Source organism: Hibiscus syriacus, unplaced genomic scaffold (assembly GCF_006381635.1).
Source record: "Hibiscus syriacus cultivar Baekdansim isolate YM2019G1 unplaced genomic scaffold, ASM638163v2 tig00110890_pilon, whole genome shotgun sequence".
NCBI classification, from domain to species: Eukaryota; Viridiplantae; Streptophyta; class Magnoliopsida; order Malvales; family Malvaceae; genus Hibiscus; species Hibiscus syriacus.
Window position 1 is genome coordinate 7,228,195 of NW_024062900.1, and position 23,900 is coordinate 7,252,094.

The 23,900-nt window shown below is 35.2% G+C and overlaps 1 pseudogene; it reads left to right on the forward strand.

Moving 5' to 3' along the window:
- Window positions 1-5,064: 5,064 nt before the first annotated feature.
- Window positions 5,065-23,900, forward strand: part of LOC120144678 — a 61,372-nt pseudogene continuing 42,536 nt past the window's right edge.

Genomic DNA, 23,900 nt, shown 5'->3' on the forward strand with positions numbered 1-23,900 from the left:
GAAAAAACAAAAAAAAAGAAGAGAAGGAGAAAAATCGAGAAAAAAAGAAAGGAAAAAGAAAGAAAAGAGACTTCACCTTGTCTTCACTCCAACGACGACGAGGGTTCTTGTCAAGTATCGAAGGTAACCATTTGTTTGGATTCGTTTCAAGGAGTTTTAGGTCTCAAAAAGGGTCGTTTAAAGTTCGAATAAGCTAGGGAAGTTTTATTTTGAGGGCTTTGAGGGTAGTTGGCCCCTCATAGGGGTGGTGTGCGGTGGTGGCTATGGTGGTTCGTGGCCACCGGTTGGGTTTCATTCAAAAGTAAAAAAATTAAAAAAAAAGATAGAGGTTGAGAGAAGAGGAGACCGAGTGGCTAAAAGAAAAAATAAATGGGTTAGGGTTTTTTAGTTATAATATGAAATTTAAGGGGGTTTTAAAACGGTGTTGTTTTAGGTACTCTAGGGTTGCACTATTTTAGCGTGTGGGTAAACTAATCACGTGGGGTTTCGGGTTTTGTAAAGTTCCATTTTGGCCCCTGAATGGAATTTTCCTTTTTATATTGTGAGCTCTTTATTTACTAGTTATGTTATTTTTGTCCTTGTTTGGTTATTAAAGTCTTTGTGTTAATATTTATGATTTTAGTTGCTAGTTTGCACTGCTTTTATTCTGGTCACTGGAATGAATTTCTATTTGTTTATTTTTAATTTTTTTCCGTTTTATATTTTAGTCTCTTTCTACTTGTTATCTTATTTTTATGATTATTTTAATTTGAGTGTCTTACTTTAATAATTTCCATTTTGGTACTGAATGATTGAAGTTGGTTTGTTTACGATTGTAGTGCCTAGTTTGTAAAATATTTGCAATGGTTGCCTTGATTTCTTTTTTGTTTTATAATTTAATCCCTAAAGTCACCATATTTAGTATTTTGATCCATCATTTACATATTTGTTAATTTCCTGCTAGTTGTAATATTTTCAAATATTATTTTACATGAAGAATTTATAGAAACACGCCTTAACTGACAAGGAGTGCGTTTCCAAGAATTGTTAGAAGAAAATAATACCTTTTATATTCGAATGAATTTATTTTTTAAATATATTTAATATATGTATTTTATCTAAAAGCTAAGGCAATATTATTTTGTATGGAGAATCTATGGAAAAATGCCTTAAATGACGAGGATCACGTCCCCAATGATTGTTCATACATTGTAACATGTTTTTATATTCGAGTTTTTTTTAATTATTGTATATATATAATTTATTAAAATTAGGGCAATATTATTTTGTATGGGGAATCCAAGAAAATACCCCCTTAACTGACAAGGAAGGTATTTTCGAGATTTGTTCGTGCAAAATAATATCCCTTATATTTTTTCTAAAAATGATCATAATTTAAATGTGTATTCAAATTTGATAATTTCAATATTTAGATTATGTATAATCTCTTAGGTACTAATTTTGGACGTTATGGGGGTGCTAATCATTCCTCACTCGTAATCAACTCTCGAACCCTTTTCAAAACAAATTTCTTATTAAACGCATACCACTTTTTATCTTTTAAAATTATTTTTCATAAAATTATTTTAAATGATATTTTTTAGGTATTCGACCTATCTAACCCAAATGTTGATGACGACTCCAAATTTTTTTATTTATACATTTATTTTAAAACCCAACCTTTTCCGAGATTAAGTTGGATCGCTCCCCGCCATTGTCCCAAAAAAGCTTAAGGACCGTTCCGACAGGTATTGTCTGGGTAGGATTCTAGAGTTATGATCCACTTAGGTGGGCTCGCAGTTTTGAGGAACTACATATGGATTGTTTGGGTGGAGGGTATCACTGTGTTTTTAAAAAAAAAATTTGTTTTACTGAATAAAATACTATTTTTGGTTTTGTTGGAACACACTAGACTCCCCATTTTCTTTTCTTGAATCTGTCTCTCTAAATGTTTCTTTTGAACTGTAAGTGTCCTGACGTTTAACTGTATAATTAATTAGTGAAACCTCAACTTATATTTATGATATGTTTGTTCTTAGATAGCTAAGGGAATCTTCATGTTGCATCATTTATATGTTGTCCTTTAGCATCATCTGGTAGTTCTGTATTACCGAGCTTTCCCAAATCTCACTATGTTATTCACCATTTCAGGTTAAAGGAATTGACTGTGTAGTATCAACATCAATAATAGAGTTCATTTGGCTTTTCTTGCGAGTATGATTCATGTGTAATTAGGGGGCATGTATGTCAGATTTGATTCTATATTGAGTTTGGGACTTTTATGTTACGATGTATGATTAAATTATGTTTTTAATATGTGATTGATTTTTTGAACTTGTAAATGGTTTATAATTTTTTTATTTTTCACGTATTTTTATTATGGGTTACTTCGGTGACATTAATGTGACACCTCATATTGAATTGAGTCACCTGTATCGGTGTGAGGGTGTTATATTTAATGGTATCGGAGATTAGGTTGAGTCGAGCATTTTGGATAGATTGGCTTATTTAATGTCGTAAGATGTCTGATCAGTACTTGCCCTTAGATTATAGACGTACTCACTTGAGCCAGAACTTTGATGTGAAGTCCTCATTCTGTAATAAGTGTACCTAGGTATTTTGAATTTAAGGCTCGATATGTGAAGGAAAAGAATGTCATTAACATTCATTTGTATTCTATATAATGCTTCATGAGTAACACATAAGTTACTTGTTTGAGGATCCTAACCCTACTCCTGATATGAATTTGAGTTTTGTTACTACAAACGTTTTGTGATGATAAACTCATAACAAACTTTATAAGAGAAGTTTCGAGATTAATAACTGCTACTCAAACGGATTTAGGAGCAATGTCTTTGGTTGAGATTAAGAATTACTACCTCATGGGTGCACAATCTCGTCCCAAACAAAACCCCGATTGTTATTTGTCATGAAAGTCTATCGTTTGTCGTGAAAGTCTATTGTTCTCATGGAGGAAGCCTCGAACTTTCATTGGAAACCCAAGCATCATCACTATTTTTTATGATTTCTTGTGGATTCCATCGTCCGTTCACCTCACCATTGAACTCCTCGTTTAGTGTCGATCAGGACCCAACAGACAGTGTCCCTTACTGCCGTTTTTTTTCTTCGACCACCGTGGGTAAGAACCATATCAATTTTCTTTTATTTCTATTCATTTTGTTTACTGAATTTAAAGTTTATTTTGGGTTGATAATTGTGAGATGGTTTTGTTGGAATGATTGGTTGCCCTCAACCGTCTCTATCACCGCTGCATCTCCCACCACACCCACCATTGCATGTGCGACTTGTCATTCAATCGAGTTTTCTAAAAACGAAGTCAACTCGCAGACCGAATCGAGTTAACTCAAACCAGCTTGAGTCAAGCTGAACTGATTTATCATATTGACCTTCACCGAACTGTTGACTTTTACTCAGACCGTTAACATTGATCAGAGTTGACTTTGACTTTTTACTAGTGTTGACCGTTGACTTTGACCAAGAAGTCAAAAATTTTTAAAAAATCCTATTTTATGTTTTTCGACATCTTGATTCTGAATTCGAAGTTCATTTCACCAAATTCAAACCCGGTAAGTTGTTTTCAGCTTTTTCCTTTCGATTCGAATAGTTTTCCCAATTAAGTTCTGTGTCTGATGTAATTTGTTTTATTGTTTATTCGAGGCTTTATGGGACATTGAATTTAGGTTCAAGGGCGATCGTATAGAATTTAAATGGTTGATCAATATGGCTCAAAAATCGAGATAATATTTTACTATCTTTTGAATGATTTATGGTACTCGTTCATAATTGGTAAGTGCATGAATTAAAATGATTGATTATGTGCTTATCGATAATTATTCTAAAACTATTATTGTATATGGTAAAAAAGGAAGTAAACCGAATAAGACTCAGATGACCCATTTAAGGAATGAGAAGAGCAATAATAAATAATTCCGAGTTTAGTGAATAATTGGTTATTCGATTAACCTCAGGATTCCTAAATTTTGATTAATTCCGTTAAATGTTTTAATGACAAAAAATCTTGGATATGAATTAAGAAAATACCCTTTAAGGTAAAAGACAAACAATATTCCTCAAAGTAGAAATAACCCTAAAAAGACATACTCAGTTTGATAAATTACCGATGCACTTGTTAAATGCTTATTTTATTTAGAAAATTCCTGCTAATTGATCTTGACCACCGAAATAGTGAATTATGATTCTTGAATAATTACCTGAAGAATAATTTACCAAGAGTAATGCATACAACAGAATAGAATGAAATGATGAAAATACCCTTGAAATTAGAAAGATACCAAGATCTCCCCTAATAGCAAAAACTATCTAAAAATTCATTCTTGTTTTGGTAGAAAATTCCTTTTAAATACTTGATATGTTTTGAAAATTCCTGATAGTTAGCTTCTAACCTCAGAGAAAGTACAAGACCTAGAAATTATAGTCCTTGAGAAAACACCTAAAGACTAAATTACCAAAAGTAATCTTTATGTTTGAAATGTTGGAAATGACTGAATTATATGAGAAGATTGAATCAAATGAAAGGACTGAAATACCTTTGAGTACTGACAAGACCTAAATACCCTCATGACGAAATAAGTGATTGCCATTAGATAATTTTGGAAACACTGATAAACCTAAGTGTTTTACCATCCCTTGAGGTTTGGAGCATGATTCAAGCGCGTCATTCATTCTAGATACAGTTGCAATACATAAATAAATAATATCATTGGAATTTATGTTCGTCCCCTCGAGATCCATTTCAATGGTGATTAGATGGTGATCAATTCAACTAGTGCAATCAATATTAAAAAGGTGTCAACTATATTTGAAGCAGTGTCAATATTTTTTTTAAATGATAGAGAAATTATTTTTAATGTTTTATATAAAATTTATAAAAAAAAATTTTAAAAATTTGGGCTGTCAATTGGCACCCTAATAGCGAAGGTGGTTCCGTCACTGCATAGACTCACAGTAGTTGACATATATTGGGACTATTGCTTGATAGTGGGGCTTCTCTTAGTACATTTGTCTTGGTTCAATTTAAATTAAAACATGAAATTGTTGTATGTCATGGAGTATTGGATTACAGAGTTAATTTCTTGCTAGTCCACAAATGCTACTAGCCTCCTGCCTCCTTTAATTACGTTTGCTTACAGACCTGATGTTTCTGAGCTGGAGTCAAAACTTTCTGAACTGACCAAGATACTCTCAAATCTTCAGCAAAAAGTTGATTACTTGGCATCAAAGGTTAATTTTGCTCCTTATCTAGCTCATGGCTCTACATGTTTTTCAAGTTCAATGTCTGTGTGGAGCCTTATGTGTCTCTTGATAATTACTCATTTTTGTTTCTTTTATTTAATTTAAATTATTTTTCCCATTTCTAGCATGCTTACAACCCTGACGAGGAGTATACAGAGGTGGAATCAAAACTGCGGGCACACTTGGAATCTTTTCTTGAAACAGCAAGATCATTCAATATGATTTACACCAAGGTTCTGGCTTGCTGTTGCTTTTAGTTGATAAGCTACTGTCTTTTTTTCTCTCAGCTATCTCCTGTTTTAAGAACAGTCAATTGAAAGATATTGCAACATATACATTAATTCAATATGCTCTTGGCAGTGTATAATGGTATAACATGGAATGATGTAGCCAAACCCCATTTAGGCGGGTCTGTAGGTTCGATGATTTTTAGTTGATATAATTTCATATTTTGATGTCTTGAGTCCCTATAAGGAAGGTTATTTCAGATCATCTTTTGCATGATTTTCAATGACTAAATGGTTGAAGTTTGATTGGCTTCAATGACACTTTGGATTTGATCCCAGAGCTTACCTTAGATGGTATATATAGCTACCCTTAAAAGGTGGCATCCATATATGGGTTGTGTTCCAATCTGAGCATCCACAATGCCGTCCAGTGTTCTCAGGCTGTGGCCATTTTTGTACCAAAGAACCGTCACTTTGGTTCTGCACAAAAACCTTATCCGAGCATGTACTCATACATATCATTCATTTGATTTCTTCTGCACTTCATATGGTCATCTTTTGCTCTAGAATTTGTGGAACTTTTTTAATATTTATCTGTCTCTGTATTTTTCTGGAACCATCTAAAATTTGAAAGTTTTCATTATAGGAAATTCGTCCATGGACGCATATGATGGAGGTACCTCAACTTCATGGGTTTGGGTCTGCTGCCAATCTCTTGTTGGAGGCTTACAAGATGCTTTTATAGGTATCTCAATGCTGATTCTATCATTGTCCTAACTCCTGCACAGTTTGTGAAATTAAAATTTTCTCCTTTAATAAGCTTAGCTAAATAAACAATTTCTATGTTCGTCTCTTGATACCTGCCTTCCTTTCCCTGGTCTTCTCTTTCCATGTTGCCTGTATCATTTAGGAAGAAGGTTTAGCTAACATTGCTATCATGAGTAGGGGTGTAAACGAGCCGAGTCGAGCTCGAGTATCGCTGAGCTCGACTCGACTCGAAAACTTTGAAATGCAGCTTGACTCGTAAACTCGCGAGCTTAAAATTTTTAATCTCGATTCGAACTCGAAATCCTAAATTGAAGCTCGTGAGCAGCTCGAAAAGGCTCGAAATGAGAAAAAAATATTAAACTTAACTAGATTGAAGCCTCAAACTCAAACTCGAACTTGAACCTTAAATAAAAGAAAACCTTACTATATTTTTTTTAAATCAACACATAAATGTTAATATTATTAATAATTTATTTTAAAAAATAAAATATTAATATATTATATTTTCGAGCTGCTCACGATTTTTTCGAGTCAAGTATCAAGTAGTTCGTTTCAGCTCGTTAAGAATTCGAGTCGAACTCGAGTCGAGACCATTCGATCCGAGTATTTATCGAGCCTTAACCGAGTAGATCTCGAGTAGCTTGCGATCTGTCTCGTCTCATTTACAGTCCTAATCTTGGGAATGCATATGCTTGTCTGCTCATGTGCGTGTAGACATGCAAGAATGAGGGCATACGCGTAATAACGTGCTGAAAGGAATACTCACCCAATATGTTTCAGCTAACCCTTCTCTCCCTGTCACATCAACCTGAATTGGTAAAGTCAATTAGTTATTAACCACTCTTCTTGCTTTAAGTAGTTAGTAATCAGATCAAGATTTTAAAAGCTCCAATTTATATACTAGAAAGGTGAGGTTGATAGCTTTTGGGATAATTAATCATTTCTAGGAAAGTTGGATGAATGATCGATAACAATAGGCAGCTTAGATCGGTCAAATCTAAATTATATGGCTTGAGGGACTTTGGATTGTGTACTTTCTACTTTCTTTGATAATTAGCTTGCTCATAAGTGTGAATATTCTAAGAAGAAAAGAAAGGAAATTCAAGAGAAAAGAAGAGTTCTCGAATGAAAGAGACATTTCTGATTTGCTGTATCTTAAAAATAAAAGAATCAACCTGTTTTTATAGTCTTAAGAAATACAAAAGTAAAATTTAACTAGATATCTTTTTTTTAACCTATATCTCCTAACACAACTCATCTTATCTTTTAAACAGATAAAACTTAATCCTGAGTAAATCAGAACTTAGAGTTTAGGATGAACAAATAAAAATCTAAATCTAAGTAAATTAGAACTCATAAATTAGGATGAACAAAAACTTCTTTCCTACTAGTTGAAATCACCACAATTTTCTACACTCTTCGTCAAGTTTGGTGTATATGTTGTGCAAACCTAGTTTAAACTTTAGTTCATCAAAGCTCGCTCTTGGAAAGGCTTTGGTAAGAATATTTGCAAGTTTCTGTTGAGTAGGAAAATAGTCTAGTTTCATAGTTTTGTTGTTTACTTTTTCTGAAATAAATTGTTTGTTCTTCTCCATATATTTTGTCCGATCATGAAGAACAAGATTTTTAGCGCTGCTTATGGCTGATTGATTATCACATTGTATCTTGAAGTCATCTTTTAAGCTTACATTTACTTCTTATAATAGTCTTCTAATCCATATTCCTTCACAAATTCTTGAAGCAAGTGCTTGAAATTTAGCATCCATACTACTTTTGGGGACAATAAACTTCTTTTTACTTCTTCATGTGACAAGATTGCCCCAAACAATCTTAATTTTTAAAAGCGCGCCTAAGGCACCAAGGGCAGGTGGGCGGTGAGAAAATCTCCTTTGGAGAGAGAGGCATAGTGGAAAATGAGAAGCCCTCATAGGCGTAAGCTTAGGGCTTTTTTTGCATAGGCGTCAGGCGCTCACTTTTGTTGCCTTAGGGATAAGAGATAGAGTTTACTGCTCGTCCATCGCTTACCTCTATTGAAAACTCAAAGTATTGACTAGAGAAGAAATGTAAACAGAAGCTCAAAGATTCCAGAGGCTAAAGAAGTGGAAGATAATGGTATGTAAAATGACCTTTGAGATAATACAATAGATATCATCTACAACTGTTACCAAGACAATTAATGGTTAAGTCAGCGTATATCAAACGACCATTGAGATGATACAATGAATATCATCTATAGTTGTTACCAAGGCAATTAATGGTAGAGTCAACATCACATTCTACAAGTCAAACATGCTTGAATCCAATTAGATTTGAAAGAGCTAAATGAACGATGGCTACAAACACAATTAGGTTTAACAAAGCAAGCATGTAAAGTACAAAACTGTAGGTCAAAAGATAAATTTTGGCCTTTAACCAATTAAGTTTTTTTATAAGCACCAACCTAGTCTAACAAATCCATACAAGGAGATCGATCCATCATGGATTACTTAGGCTTAACCATTTCAAACAAACTAATAACTTTGGTTTGTTTGCAACAACCATAGACAACTCTCTTAACAACCTTCAACAACCTACTAACTTCTCAACTCCTCTTCCACCAAAAACATACCATATATGTAGTATCATCTTGATGAAGAGACAAGCAATGGTGAAAGAACAGAGTGTGAAGGGGAGAATAAGTTCTTTATGAGTGAACTAGTGGGTAATGGGTTTGAATATACTCTAATATTGATTTATAAACTTTTTATCATGAAAAGTGTGCCTCGCCTACAAATGAAGCGCACCTTTGCCTTGTGCTTAGGCTCAGGAACCCTTTACGTCTCGGTGTGCCTAGTGCCTTTTAAAATTAAGCAAACAATTGAGTAATAACCACTTGTAAACGTCCTTTTAGTTTGTTCTCCAGTCTAACTTTCTTCTAGAATATCTCTACCTCATAATTTTCAATCTTTTTAAAGAGTAATCCATGTATTCTTCACATAGATTGTTCATATGTTGGCTGATAATGCTTATTGAGTATGCAATAACTGATCTAGTGTGTGAGAGATAAATTAACTTCCTGACTAACCTTTGGAATTGATGTTTGTTGATTGAAAGTCCCTTTTCACCCTTAATTTATATTATGATCCATGAGAGTTTCTTTTGGTTTGCACCCAAGCATAATTGTCTCGTTTAACAAGTCTAGCACGTACTTTCTATTAGATATAACTATTTTTTGCTTTATACGAAGACACCTACATCCCTACAAATTATTTGAGAGCACCAAGGTCTTAGATTTCGAAGTCGACATCAAGCAACCTTTTTAGCTTTGATTATTTTGTATGTGTCATCTCTTGTTATAATAATATCATCAATGTAAACACTAAGAATTTCTTTGAACAAACTTAGAAAGAATATTGTTTTCTCTTACTAATTAGTTTAGAACCTTTATAGAGAGGACTAAGAACATAAAGGAAATAATCCCTAAAAATCAGTAACTCCCTAACAATCAGTGACTAAAATTAGATCCTATTTTACAAGGTAACTCGTAGGACTAAGGTAAGTAATATGTCCTTAATCTTAGAAATTCCAACACTCTCCCTCAAGCTGGAGTGTATATTTATCAAATCTAGCTTGCCAATAAATTCCTCAAACATGTTTTTGCTCAGGCTTTTGGTTAACAAGTCTGCAACTTGTTGTCTAGTAGGTAGGTAGGTGACACACACTTCTCCTGAGTTAATTTTTTCTTTGATAAAGTGGCGATCTATTTCCACATGTTTGGTGCAATATTGGTGAACATGATTATGTTCTATTCTAACAGCTTCATGATTATCATAATACATCTTTATAGGTATGGTGTACTTTTAGTTCTCCTATTAGCCATTGTATATAGATTCTTTTGCATATACCATGGGATAGTGCTCGATACTCTACCTCTACATTTTTGCGTGCTACAACAGACTTTTTTTTATTCTCCATGTCATGAGGTTACCCTAAATATAGATACAACAAACCTTGTCCAATCTATGTTAGGACCGTCAGCGCACCCCATGGCACAGCGAAAACAAAACTCGACGGTCTCACCAGCGATCCAAGTACGAAAAACTGAAATCGGGACGAAGAGATGCGAATACTTACAACGGGTTCCTTGAAAAACAACAAGGAAAGCAGTGAATTCTGGTGGTGTAGATCGGTTCGAATCGTAAGCCTCCACGAAATCACGTCTCGGCCTCTACTCAGTTCACCCGATTGAGAGCAATTTTGTTTTCCCCCAAAACAGTTTTGAGAGAAAGTGGCTGAAGGTTTTGTGTGTGTTCTCCCCAAAACGGCTGCTAGACCTAACACACCCTTTTATAGCCAAGTTACCCTAGTCATATTAGGGTTTTTATTATTTCAAATTAATTAAATATATATTTAATTAATTAGAATTTAATAATCCTTTTATATCCAAGTTACCCTAATCATTCAGGGATTTTATTATTTCAAATTAATTAAATCTATATTTAATTAATTAAAATTAAATATTCGGGATTATTAAAATATATATACTTAATTAACTCTAGATATATTTTAGTAACGTACAACAAATTGTACATTTTTGCTCATTTCAATCTTAGGGTGTGACCCTTTAGGTTCTTGTAACATTAGAAGTAATTATTAGAACAATTCTAATATTACATACAATGAGTGACATCTAGCAATATATCATTGTCACCTAAGTTACAAGAAAATATGATTCGATATATCATCTTGGTAATTAACTCTTTTATGTATTATATCCTTATGTCCTTTATATCTAGAATAGGCACAAGTCTTGGAATAGTCACACTTGTATAGCCCATCTATTGTTTCTTGATTTCTAGAGTAGACTTTAATTAACGAATAGTTTATGATATCTCATATCAACTTATTCGAGCATGGCCATGCGTTTCTAGTCTTACTCAATCAAGTGGCCTATGATATATTTCCTATTATTTATGAAGGACATATCATATCTTAATCATACACACCCACTACATATATTGAGATATATTCAATAACAGTCTTTATAGAGCAACCAGTTACGGAGCTTGTTTAGCTGCATCAAAACATACAACAATATATGTTGGGATAGTATTGATCTCAAGTCTGAGGATCATACATATAGTCATCACCATGAGCAATGTTATGACTGTCACATAATAATCAAAGACATATGCTCATGGTGGGTCAATCCAATACATTGTTCTCTAACAATATAATCATGTATTAATTCTGACATCTCTATGTCAATGACAACTCGTTGTCATCAATCAATAACATGTTAGTCTTGAGCGTATTATTATTGTCCATGCCCATAATAATACTTGACTAGGGATCTTTTAATAATAACAATTATGTCATTATATGGACTTTATTATCTTTCAGTTTATGTTAAACACATATATATAACTGAAAATAATAGCGGCAATGCCTTTATTCAATAAAATCGATAAATAAAAAGTATTATTACAATCATCATATGATTGGTCTTTGGGCATACTCTAACAATTGGTGAACATGATTATGTTCTATTCTAACAGCTTCATGATTATCATAATACATCTTTATAGGTATATTGTACTTTTAGTTCTCCTATTAGCCGTTGTATATAGATTCTTTTGCATATACCATGGGATAGTGCTCGATACTCTACCTCTATATTTTTGCGTGCTACAACAGACTTTTTTTTATTCTCCATGTCACGAGGTTACCCTAAATATAGATATAACAAACCCTGTCCAATCTATGTTAGTATATACATTCACACTCTGATTGACAGTTTTCTTGAAATGCAGGCCTTCACTAGGAGCCCTGTTTAGATACCTTAATATTTTATACACAGCTTCCAAGTGATTTTCCCTTTGAGCATGAATGTACTGGCTGATAACACTTACACTGAAGGCTATGTCTGGACGGGTGTAAGATAGGTAGATAAGTCTATCTACTAGTATTTGATATCTCCCCCTGTCGATTTCTTCTCCATCCTTATCAATTTCCAATTTAATATTAAATTCCATAGAAGATTCGGTTGGTTTACAATGCAACAAACCATCTTCTGATAGTAGATCAAAAACATACTTCCTTTGGGAGATGGAAATACTTGCTTTAGACCTTACTACCTCAATTCCAATAAAGTATTTAAGATTTCCCAAGTCTTTAACCTCACATTCAAAACTAAGAAACTCTTTTAGCTTCTCAATTTCACTTGAATCATCTCCTATTTCTAAGTGTTTGTAAAATATGGTGTGGTTTGTCTGTCCTTAAATGTAACTTCTAATGATCATAGCTTTAGCAAATCTGCTGAACCATTCCCTTGGAGATTGCTTCAGCACATATATGAACTTCTTCAACTTACACACTTAACCCTTGCTTTCTTCAAACTCGGATGGGAAATCCATGTACACTTCCTCATTTACTTATTCATTGAGGAATGCATTTTTTTACATCCAATTGATTCAAGGCCCAATCCAAGTTGATAGCTAAGGATAGAAGAACTCGAATGGTGTTTAGGTTGGCAACCAATGCAAACATCTCATCATAGTCAATGCCATAGGTTTGGGTGAAACCTTACTCACAAGCTGAGCCTTGTGTCGGTCAATACTGTCAATTGGGTTTAAATTTTGTATTGAAGATCCATTTACATCCTATTGTCTTCTTCCTACTAGGTAGATCCGAGACTTCCCAAATTTTATTTCTTTTTAAGCCTTAATTTCTCCCATCACCACTTGCCTCCACCTAGTTGATTCAAGAACCTCTTCTATATTTTTTGGAGTTTCTACATAATCAATATTAGACACAAAAGCTTTGTAAGATTTAGATAAGTTTCCATATGACACAAACTGAGAAATAGGGTGTTGTGTTAAACTCTTTGTGCACTTTCGAAATACAATTGGAATATAGATGGATGGTGATGGAGGTGAGACTTCTATTTTAAAACACTCATCGGTTAGGGATGGAATTGGCACTATTGTATCAGTTTCAAGAGAATAACATCGTCGAGAGTAAACCCAAAGTTATGGAGCTTGTTCTAACTGTCTTCCTAGATCAGATAGCTATTGCTATTCGGTGGTGTGATTAATCATGTTAATTTCTTGTTGTAAAGGGGAAACAATGTCTAAATCTACGATTAAAATGGCACCTTGATCATTAGGCGTGTTTTTGACTGTAACGGTAGGGTCATGAGGTAAAATAAGGAGGCTATTAAGGGTCTCATCTTCATTGAGAGTCTTTCCCTAAAGATGGGATGCTGCAAAGTATGGTTCATTCTTAAAAAAGGTGACATCCTAAGAAATAAACATTCGGAGCAAGATACTTATAGCCTTTTTGTGTGGGGGAATAGCCAATAAAGACGTAGGTGTGGGATCTAGGATAAAGTTTAGATTGATTGGGTTGATGATTATGGGAAAAAGTTTTGCAACTGAATATTTTTGCTGGAAGATTGAGAACACGAAATAGGGGAAAGGCCTTTTTAAGGGTATTTAGAGTTGTTTGGAGGTTTAAGATCATTGATGGTAGTTGGGTTATGAGGTAGCAGTCAGTAAGTACAAATTTTCCCCATTGGTATTTAGGGACACCCATGGTAAACATTAGGGCTCGAGACATAGCAAGGAGATTTCGGAGATCTTATTATGTTAAGGGGCGTTAGGTGATAAATCCATGAAAATACTCTATTTATAATCTTTTTACTTAAGTTATTGCTCGTCTAAACAAAGTATTCATAGCATATTAGTCTCATTTAATTGTATTTAGGTTATAATTACATTTGGTGGATAATTTAACTGGTTTCATTGATGATGCCGAGGAGAAAGGGCTTGTGTGGATTGTGTATGTGTAGAAAATTAACTAAAGAAGAACATTTTAGTCATGATAATGTATTTCTCAAGGGCCAGTAGAACATAGAAGATAAAGACAGTGATGAGCATATTTATCTTGCCAAGGAAAGGTTTGTCTTGCAAGTCTGAAGCGGATCTGAAGAATTACTTATGTCACAAGCCAGTTATACGACTACCCTCACATGAAATTAAGCCGTCAAGATTTTAACAACAGCCAACTGCCTTTCATTTTTTATCTTGGACAAGAAAACAATGGGTATATAGGGAATACTTACTTTTGCAAAGCCCTAGGAGATTTACCTCAATAAATACCCAATCACAGCCTCCAAAAAGAGGGGGCAAGGAAGCAAGAAGAGCTTTAACTGAAGCATGGAGTGAGCAAATGCAGTACTTTCCCACTGTTTTCCAAACCGACCATCCTTGGTGTCCTCCATAGCCAGACTATAGTAGAGCAGTGGTCAGGCCTCGAGAGAGGCTGGTCGCCATGAAGGCGCAGTGTTGATCAGAGATCTCACGAAAGAGCCCCCGATTTTGGGAGTCGTTATTCCTTTTTTCTTAATTTCTTTAATTTTCTTTGGTTTGTATTAAAACGATGATACTTTGGTTGAGTTTTTGAAAACACCATGAACTGCTTTACTTGGTGTTAGTCTTTGTTTTGCCGAAACAATTATTTTATGTTTTATGAATGACGCATTATGATTTTGCTCATGTATGTTTTGTTCATTGTTTAAATATTTTTCCTTGACACTGTAAGAGCTTCGAGAGATTGCTTAAGGTCTAGGTGAAACATGTCCTGACATTGTAAGAGCTTCGAGAGATTGTTGTGTGTCTAGACATTGATTCTTAGATTCGAGAGAATTAAGATAGATCTACATGAACAATGGAATGGATCCGGGATGATGATGTTCTAACCTACCTACCTTAGAGATAAGGAGAGGGTTTCAATCGACTAAAAGGGATAGACGCTAAAGTAGGATAGAAAATGATTATGGTTCACGCTGAGAGGTATTGCTACAACAATAGTCTGACAAACCAAGGGTTGTAGTTAAGGCTTAGTACAATTGCCATAACAATCATCTAAGAATACTCAGTAATCCTATCGGGTAGCTTAAGCATGTCATAACAAATCATTCCAGACTTAGAATAATTGCTTTTCATATCAAAAGACTATCATGAGTGCTATGTGAAAAGTCTGAATATGTGAGGTTGTTTTGAATATATTTGAATCAACACTTGTCTTTCCCTTGTTTATTTTAATTCGATAAGTTTTGCATATTTATTTTTCCATGACCAAAATCTTCTATAACTATACTTTATAACATTTTATTGCTTTATTTTGTATAATTTACTACTAATAGTTTGCTAGATTGACAAGAATTCAGGAACTAGCTTATGCCAACTAGTTTTAGTTGTGGTGAAACTTAAAAAGGCATACCAATCCCTGAGAAGACGATAACTCACTTACCCTTTATTACTTGATTCGACTGTGTATACTTGTATAGATTTTCTTGCCTTAGCATATACATTTCCAAGTGATCAAGTTTTTGGCGCCGTTGTTGGGGATTGGCAACTGACGTAATTTTTTATTTTTTCCATAACAAAAATTTTCTTGTCACCTTTTAGTTAGTTAGTTTCATTCGTTTAATTATTCTCTTTTGTAGGTTTTTATCGTTGCATGACCCTGAGATTTGCTGATAAACCATTAGAGCCATTCGACTATGAAATTGAACAGTCATTCAGATAAAGGCGACGTAACCAACGAGCCAGAGAGTATATGAACCAACTACAAATTTCAAGGCAACAATAATAAGGGAGACCAGGTAGATCCTGATGTAGGAACAAATAATTTTCATAGAAAAGTTGTAAGACCACGAGCAATATGATATCACTTGAACCCAATTCTTGATTATCTCAATCCATGCATCGTGGTACCTGAAATACAAGCAACCCATTTTGAGCTTAAACCGGTGATGTTTAACATGTTAAACTTCATCGATCAATTTGGTGGCTCGCCTAATTAAGATGCTAGACAGCACATCTGTGCCTTTCTTGAAGTGTACGATTCATTTCTGGCAACAAGGAGTGCGTGAAAATGTGCTAAAACTTAAACTTTTCCCTTATTCCCTATGTGACAGAGCCAGAGCTTGGCTCAGTGGAGTTCCTTCGGGCTCAATGGAATCTTGGATGGATCTATGTAAAAGCTTCTTACTTCGATACAATCCACCCAGTATGAATACACAACTATGTAATAACGTTACAAGTTTTTACCAAGGTAATGATGAATCCATGTACGAGTGTTGGGATAGATATAACAGTCTACTTCGTAAGTGTGTAAACCATATATCTCTTGACAGGACTCAAGTCGTGATGTGTTACAATGGAGTTGATACACATACTAGAATGATGTTGGATGCCTTAGCAAATGGTACTTTGCTTAATAAATCACCCAAGGGAGCCTTCGATATACTCGACATGATTGCAAATAATGACTATCAATTCCAGACTGCAAGGTTGGGAACCAATAGAAAAGTGTCTGGAGCATATGAAATCAAGGGTAAGGATTCAGTAAATACACAACTTTATGCCATAACTAATAAGTTGAAAAATCTGCATTGTCCTCATAAGGTGAGATAAGTCAAAGCAACCAGTAATGCATGCATTTTCTATCATGTCAACCATCATGAGAGTGAATGTCCAGAAAATCGGGAGTCCATCAATTTTGTGGCCAACTACAACCGAAGCAATAATAACCCCTACTCGAATATATACAATTCGGGATGGCGAAAACATTTGAATTTTTTTATGGGGTAATCAAAGGACCAACAATAACAACAAGGCAAGAAATTATAACATGCCACAGCAGAGTAATTCAGAACATTAAAATTTTCAAAATCAACATCAACAGATGCCTTGGTAACATACTAAAGGTACAACTTGTTCATCTAATACAAACTCTAATTCAAACTCCTTGAAAGCTTCACTGTAGGAATTTATGGTCTCGACAAAGGATTTCATGGCTTCAACAAAGACTTTGATGCACGAGCACTCATCAACAATAAAAAAACCAAGGTAATTTGTTGAAAAATCAAGCTACTCTTTTTGCAAAGCCATAGTTCATCATTGAGAGCATTGGAAAACCAAGTGGGTCAAATCGCCACGACATTACATTCTCACCCATAAGGAAGTCTCCCTAGTGATACCGAAGTCATTAAAAATTATGGAAAGGAACAATGCAGTGTGCTTACATTGAGCGGTGGTACACAGATTAACCAGAATGACAAGTGTGGGGAAAATAAAAATAAGATTCTAGCCAAGACATTATACAACATGAGGATCGAGCTAAACTTATTGAGTGGGAGGAATTGCCTGAGGAGAAGGAAAAGGAAGAAGGTACAGAAACTCGTCAAATAGATAATGGGAAACTTATAGCCAAGTCCAGAGTTTCCTCATCACCTACAGCAGATGACGTGATACCTCCACCACCCTTTCCTCAACGACTGAAGAAACATAATGACAAAATACAGTTCAAGAAATTTGTTGATGTTCTAGATCAGTTGTATATCAATGTACTTTTACTTTCCTCAAACCTCTGATCGACTGAAGAAACATAATGACAAAATACAGTTCAAGAAATTTGTTGATGTTCTAGATCAGTTGTATATCAATGTACTTTTACTTGAAGCTATCGAGAAAATGCCTTGCTATGCTAAGTTTCTAAAAGACATTGTCACAAAAAAGAGGAAAATAGAAAATGTTGTCGCGGCAAAAGAAATTTGCTCTACAGTATGTAAACTCCCACCAAGGCAAAAAGATCCTGGCAATTTTTTGATACCATATTCAATTGGTGACATCTTTTTAGGATGAGCCCTTGTTGACTTAGGGTCAAGTGTAAATTTGATGCCAAAGTCCATATTTTTAAAACTAGAAATGTGTAAAGCCTGCCCAACCACAGTTATCTTACCGTTAGCTGATTGGTCTTATGTTCGTCCTAAGGAAGAATAGAAAATGTCATTGTCAAGGTGGACAAGTTAGTATTTCCAGTTGATTTCCTAATATTAGAATGCGAAGCCGATGAAAATGCACCCATCATCCTTGAACGACCCTTTTTGGCCACTGGATGAATCTTAATAGATTGAGAGAAGGGATAATTCATGATACAGGTAGGAGATCAAAGTGTCAAAATCAATGTCTTCAACTCCATGAGATATTTGGACGATTCAGAAGAATGACAATGCATTATAGACATGGAATCAATGGAGGAAGAGGAAACAGAAAATCTTGGCCAAGATGAATTTTTTCAAATCATTAAATACAACACTTTGTGCCAAGACTTGATTTCTCTGATGTACGAACACAAAAATTATGGCCCAGATGAAAAATTGTTAGAAGAGGATTTTGCTACTCTGTTCCTTGACAACAAACTTTTGAATAAAGCAATTAAATAATTCTCTACCAATGACACCAAAGCAGAATATGAAGGTAAATAAGAGGAACAATCTAGTTTCCTCAATGCCAAACCAGATACGAAATTCGAGCCCTTAGATCTCAATAAAGTTAGTCCCCCAAAATCATCATTACAGCATGCACCTACATTGGAACTTAAAACCTTGCCATCGTATTTGAAATACACCTACTTAGGTAGTAATGAGTTTTTACCAGTGATTATTTTTGCCAGTCTAACTTTCGAACAAGAGAACAATTTGTTAAATGTTTTGTTACAACACAAAGAAGCTCTAGGGCGGACTATGGAAGACTTGAAGGGAATCAACCCTACCACATGCATGAACAAGATCAACTTAGAAGATAGTTATATCAATTTGGTGGAACCCCAAAGAATACTAAACCTAATCATGAAGAAAGTAGTCATGAAAGAAATCATAAAATTGTTGGATGCTGAAGTAATTTATCCAATATCTGATAGCTCATGGGTCAGTCTGGTGCAGTGTGTGCCAAAGAAAGGTGGTGTAACCGTGGTCAAAAATAAAAATGATGAGCTTCTAACCATGAGAATAGTCATGGGCTGGCGAATATGTATGGACTATAGAAAGCTCAATAAAGCCACAAAGAAGGACCATTTTCCCCTTCATTTTATTGACCAAATGCTTGATAGGCTAGCAGGAAAAGTATTTTACTACTTCTTTGATGGATATTAATGATACAATCAGATAGCCATAGCACCATAGGATCAAGAGAAGACTACTTTCACATGTCCATATGGTATCTATACATTTAGACGAATGACGTTTGGGCTATGTAATGCTCCAGCAACCATTCAGAGATGTATGATGGCAATTTTTTCGGATATGGTGGAAAATTGCATGAAAATATTTATGGACGACTTTTTCATCTCGGGAAATGAACCGATGCCTCGGTAACTTATCTAAGGTGTTGAAGCGATGTGAAGAATCCAACCTAGTACTGAATTGGGAGAAATGCCATTTTATGGTAACCGAGGGAATAATGTTGGGACACAAGATTTCTTGTCAAGCCATTGAAGTCGATAGAGACAAGGTGGAAGTAATTGAAAATATACCTCCACCCACCAATGTGAAAGGCATAAGCAATTCCTTGGACATGCAGGCTTTTATAGGCGGTTTATAAATGATTTTTCTCAAATCTCAAAACCTTTGTGTCTTTTGCTTCACAAAATCAACCATTTGTATTTAATGATGATTGTTTAAATGTTTTTACATATTTGAAGAAAAAACTTTCATCAGCACTAATTGTTGTTCTGCCGAACTGGAATGCACCTTTCGAGCTCATGTGTGATGCTAGTGATTATGCAATTGGGGCAGTGCTAGGACAACAAAATAGTAAACTCTTTCATGTTATCTATTATGCTAGTCGTACTCTTAATGATGCAAAATAAACTATACCACAACTGAAAAATAACTTCTTGTAGTAGTATTTGCATTCTATAAGTTTATGCCATATCTCATAGGAACTAAAGTTATTGTGCATACAGATCACTCTGCCATTAAATATTTAATCAATAAGAAAGATGCAAAGCCTAGGCTCATCAGATGGATATTATTACTACAAGAGTTTGATTTAGAGGTAAAGGATAGAAAAGGTATTGAAAACCAAGTAGCATATCACTTGTCTAGACTAGAAAACAAAATTAGTTGTCGTGACATGAAAGACATCTAGGAGGATCTCCCTGATGAGAAAATTTTATTTGTCACGGTTGTGTCGTGGTATGATGACATAGTCAACTTTCTTGTTAGTGGCATTATACCTCCAGATTTATTTAGCCAAGGCTGAAAAAAGTCCAGACATGATGTGGACTATGTGTCCAAGTGGGTAGAAGACATAACAACACCTAAGAATGATTCCAAGACCGTGCTGAATTTTTTGCGCAAAAACATATTCTTGCATTTTGGAAAACCGCGAGCTATTATCAATGATGAAGACACACGCTTTGACAACAAATTAATTGCCAAGGCGCTGAAAAGATATGAATGCGACATCGAATAGCCATGGCATATTACCCCCATACCAATGGGCAGACCAAAGTATCGAACCAGGAAATCAAAAAGATCCTTTAGAAAGTAGTAAAACTAATCCAAAAGGATTGGTCGACAAAGCTAGATGAAGCATTATGGGCCTATCACACAACATTCAAGACACCATTAGGAATGTCCCTATTCAAACTAGTCTACGGAAAAGAGTGCCATATGCCTGTGGAACTTGAACATAAAGCATATTAGGTCATCAAGAAATTAAACATGGATGCTCAACTTCCTAGAGAAAGAAAACTCTTGGAACTGAACGAAATGGATAAATTCAGAGCTCACGCTTACAAAAATTCCCACCTTTACAAAGAAAAAACAAAAAATGGCATGACAGAAAAATTTTGCACGACAATTTTATTTTGGATAACAAGTGTCGCTCTATAATTCACGACTCAAAATTTTTCCAGGCAAGCTAAAATTTAGATGGAGGACTGTTCATCGTACACCGAGTCCATAATAACGGAGCAATAGAAATCAAGAACCGAGATGATGGATCCATCTTCAAGGTGATTGGTCAGAGACTAAAGGAATACAAAGGAGCACCAATCATGCGCGATAAATTGGCATCAACAGCACGCGACGCCCAAGAGTTTGCTTTACTTACCTGAACAATTTTCGTTGCCTAGGCAACAAAAATCTGAATTTTGTACATAAATAAATTAAGTTAGTTTATGCACTAGTTATTTATTTTATTTTATTTCTATTTTGTTTTTGGCATACAAGGTACACGTGGCATCATGGGGTGAGAACTCACGCATGGGAGGAAGAGAAACCCTAATATAAAAGGTTTTGGCAGTAATTGAGAAGAGGGAAAGTTATTTTTTCTTTACTTTATGTCAAATCAAATATTATGTCATTAATGCCATATCTTTTTCCCTCTTATTTTGACCAATTTGCCCCAAATAAACCACCCATTATCTTTTCATAAAAACCAACTTACACTCCATCTTCCTCGTCGTTCCCATAATTTCTTTCTTTGCAATTTTTCCCTTCAATATTTCCTCCTCATCGCCACCGCGAAATACCCTGTACCAACAAAAATCATGGCCAGATCAAAGAAATATTCAGCCCCAGTATCAAGATGTGACCGTTTTCAGACTGCTAAAGCCGAAGCACGGTTCAAAAACCTCTAAAATGGCAACTATATTTGGATGAAGGTTTAGTTTTTCCAGCAGAAATGATGAGCCATTCAGACTAGAAGTAATGGACGTGGTTAGAAAGCATAAATGGGAGAAATTTGCTCGGCATCCTAAGGTTGTGGCATCAGTGACGGTTCATGAATTTTATGCCCATCTTGAAGACCCATCTAAACATAATGTCTATGTGAGAGGGAAACTCATTCAGTTTTCCCCTTCAGCACTCAACCGCTATTTTAAGTTGGGAAAGGTGGAAGACCAATACAAGAAGTTTGTGGTGGAGGCATACCAAGAAACCTATAGTGGAGTCCTTGAAGACCTCTTATTCGGATGGGCCAAATTTGAAGGTAATGCACCAACACGTAAGTGGGTCGATCGTCGAGTCCTTAAACTGGTGGTGAAGTTATGGAATGAATTCCTAAAAGGCAAGCTAATGTTGACCTCCCACAATACGACCGTTCTAGTGAAAAGGTTGATGATGTTACATTCGATTATTTATGGGCGAGTGATCAATGTGGGAGAAATCATCTTCGAGCAAATCCATAACTACACAAAAAGAAACAGAGGTAATCTTGTTTTTCCTAACCTAATAACTACTTTGTGCAGGAAGAAAAAAGTCTTTGAGGAACCATTTGAGGATTTTATCAAGTCAAATGAAGGAATAACCAAGAAGAAAGTGCAAGAACTGATGAGCTTAGACGATAATGTCCCACATGAAGGACTGGAGATAGGAGCCAAATCTGTTGCCGCGACCATAATGGCAGTCGTGGTTACATATATGCTAGAAACCCATAAGATGATCGAGTACCTAGAAAATCACTTGGAGATTTTCTTTGGCTATGTCAAGGCGAGGGATGCACAACATAATGCCTTTTTGAAGGAGCTGCTTCCAATCACCAATGAAGACTTTCCACCCTTCCCTGATGTTATCCTGAAATACACTGTTGGCTGCACTACATTCAATGCCTCGGCACAAACTACTCCCCTAGAGTTCCTTGTAGACGTTTCTCCACTGGCCACTCATGTCTCGCTGTACCTGAAGAAGGCCACGGTGAAACCGATGAATATATGAGCTTCTCCTTCTCTTCCTCCGAAAGCACTCAGGAAATTCCACCCTAATCCTTTGTCGATAATAATTTCATTTCAGTCCTTGATTAACCTGCAACTAACCAAGCACCTGAAAAGTCCCCTGTTCGTCACACAACACCAGTTCCAGAACCAGATCAAAGTCAGACTCCATCAACTCTTGCGTAACCCACCCATGCTGAAGCACATCAAACACTAGCACGCGCCCTAAGCACTAAGTGACACATTAAGCGAATGATAGGTTGTGTCCTTCAGCCCTCTCCCTCGCAGATTGCATCAAAAGATACGGGATCCCAAAGTCCCCATCCTCTAAAAAGACACAGAACACGCGAGTCCAGTCAAGCTGCCCACCACAATAAGTTAACATTTTTTATTTTTTTCTGCATTTGCATTTTGTTACATGTAGTTTCATTTTTCATGTATTGAGGACAATGCATCCCTCAAGTTTAAGGGAGGTATTGTGTCTCACACTTTGTTAAGAGCAATTGATGATAATTGGTTAAAAATTTTGTTGTCATAATATAAGTATGTTACGTTTATTGTTTGGAATAGATTGAGGATGCTCGATGATGAAAGCATAATTTAATTGCCTAGGCCATAATTATTTTACAAAACTGTCAAAAGGGGAGAACCGACCTTAGGCTTGATTCTTTGAAAAATTATAAACACGATTGTAGGTTGTCTCTGCTTAAGGTGATTAGTAAATTTTTAGGAAAGAACTCTTTTCTTGCTAAGACATCAAAGAATTGTAAGGCTAAAGTTGAACTCATTAGTACTTAAATTGTCTAGAATAAAATGGACACTCCTCTATGTAATGGCATAATAGGAAAACTCTATAAAAATTAAGGGTTACCTAGACATATGAGTGAATGAAAGTAGTCACATAATGACTCTACCTGACTAGATTGGAGGTGGAAGGTATGCTCTATTTCACCTAGATTGTGGAAGGGTAGGTGTGATGAGCTGACTCCCCGAAAAAAAAACTGATGAATAAATAGGAGTGGAAACTACACCTGACAAATAATTTGATGCCTTGACAAAACAGAAGTACTTACTTGAAGTTACTTGAATGATATGACAGTCAAG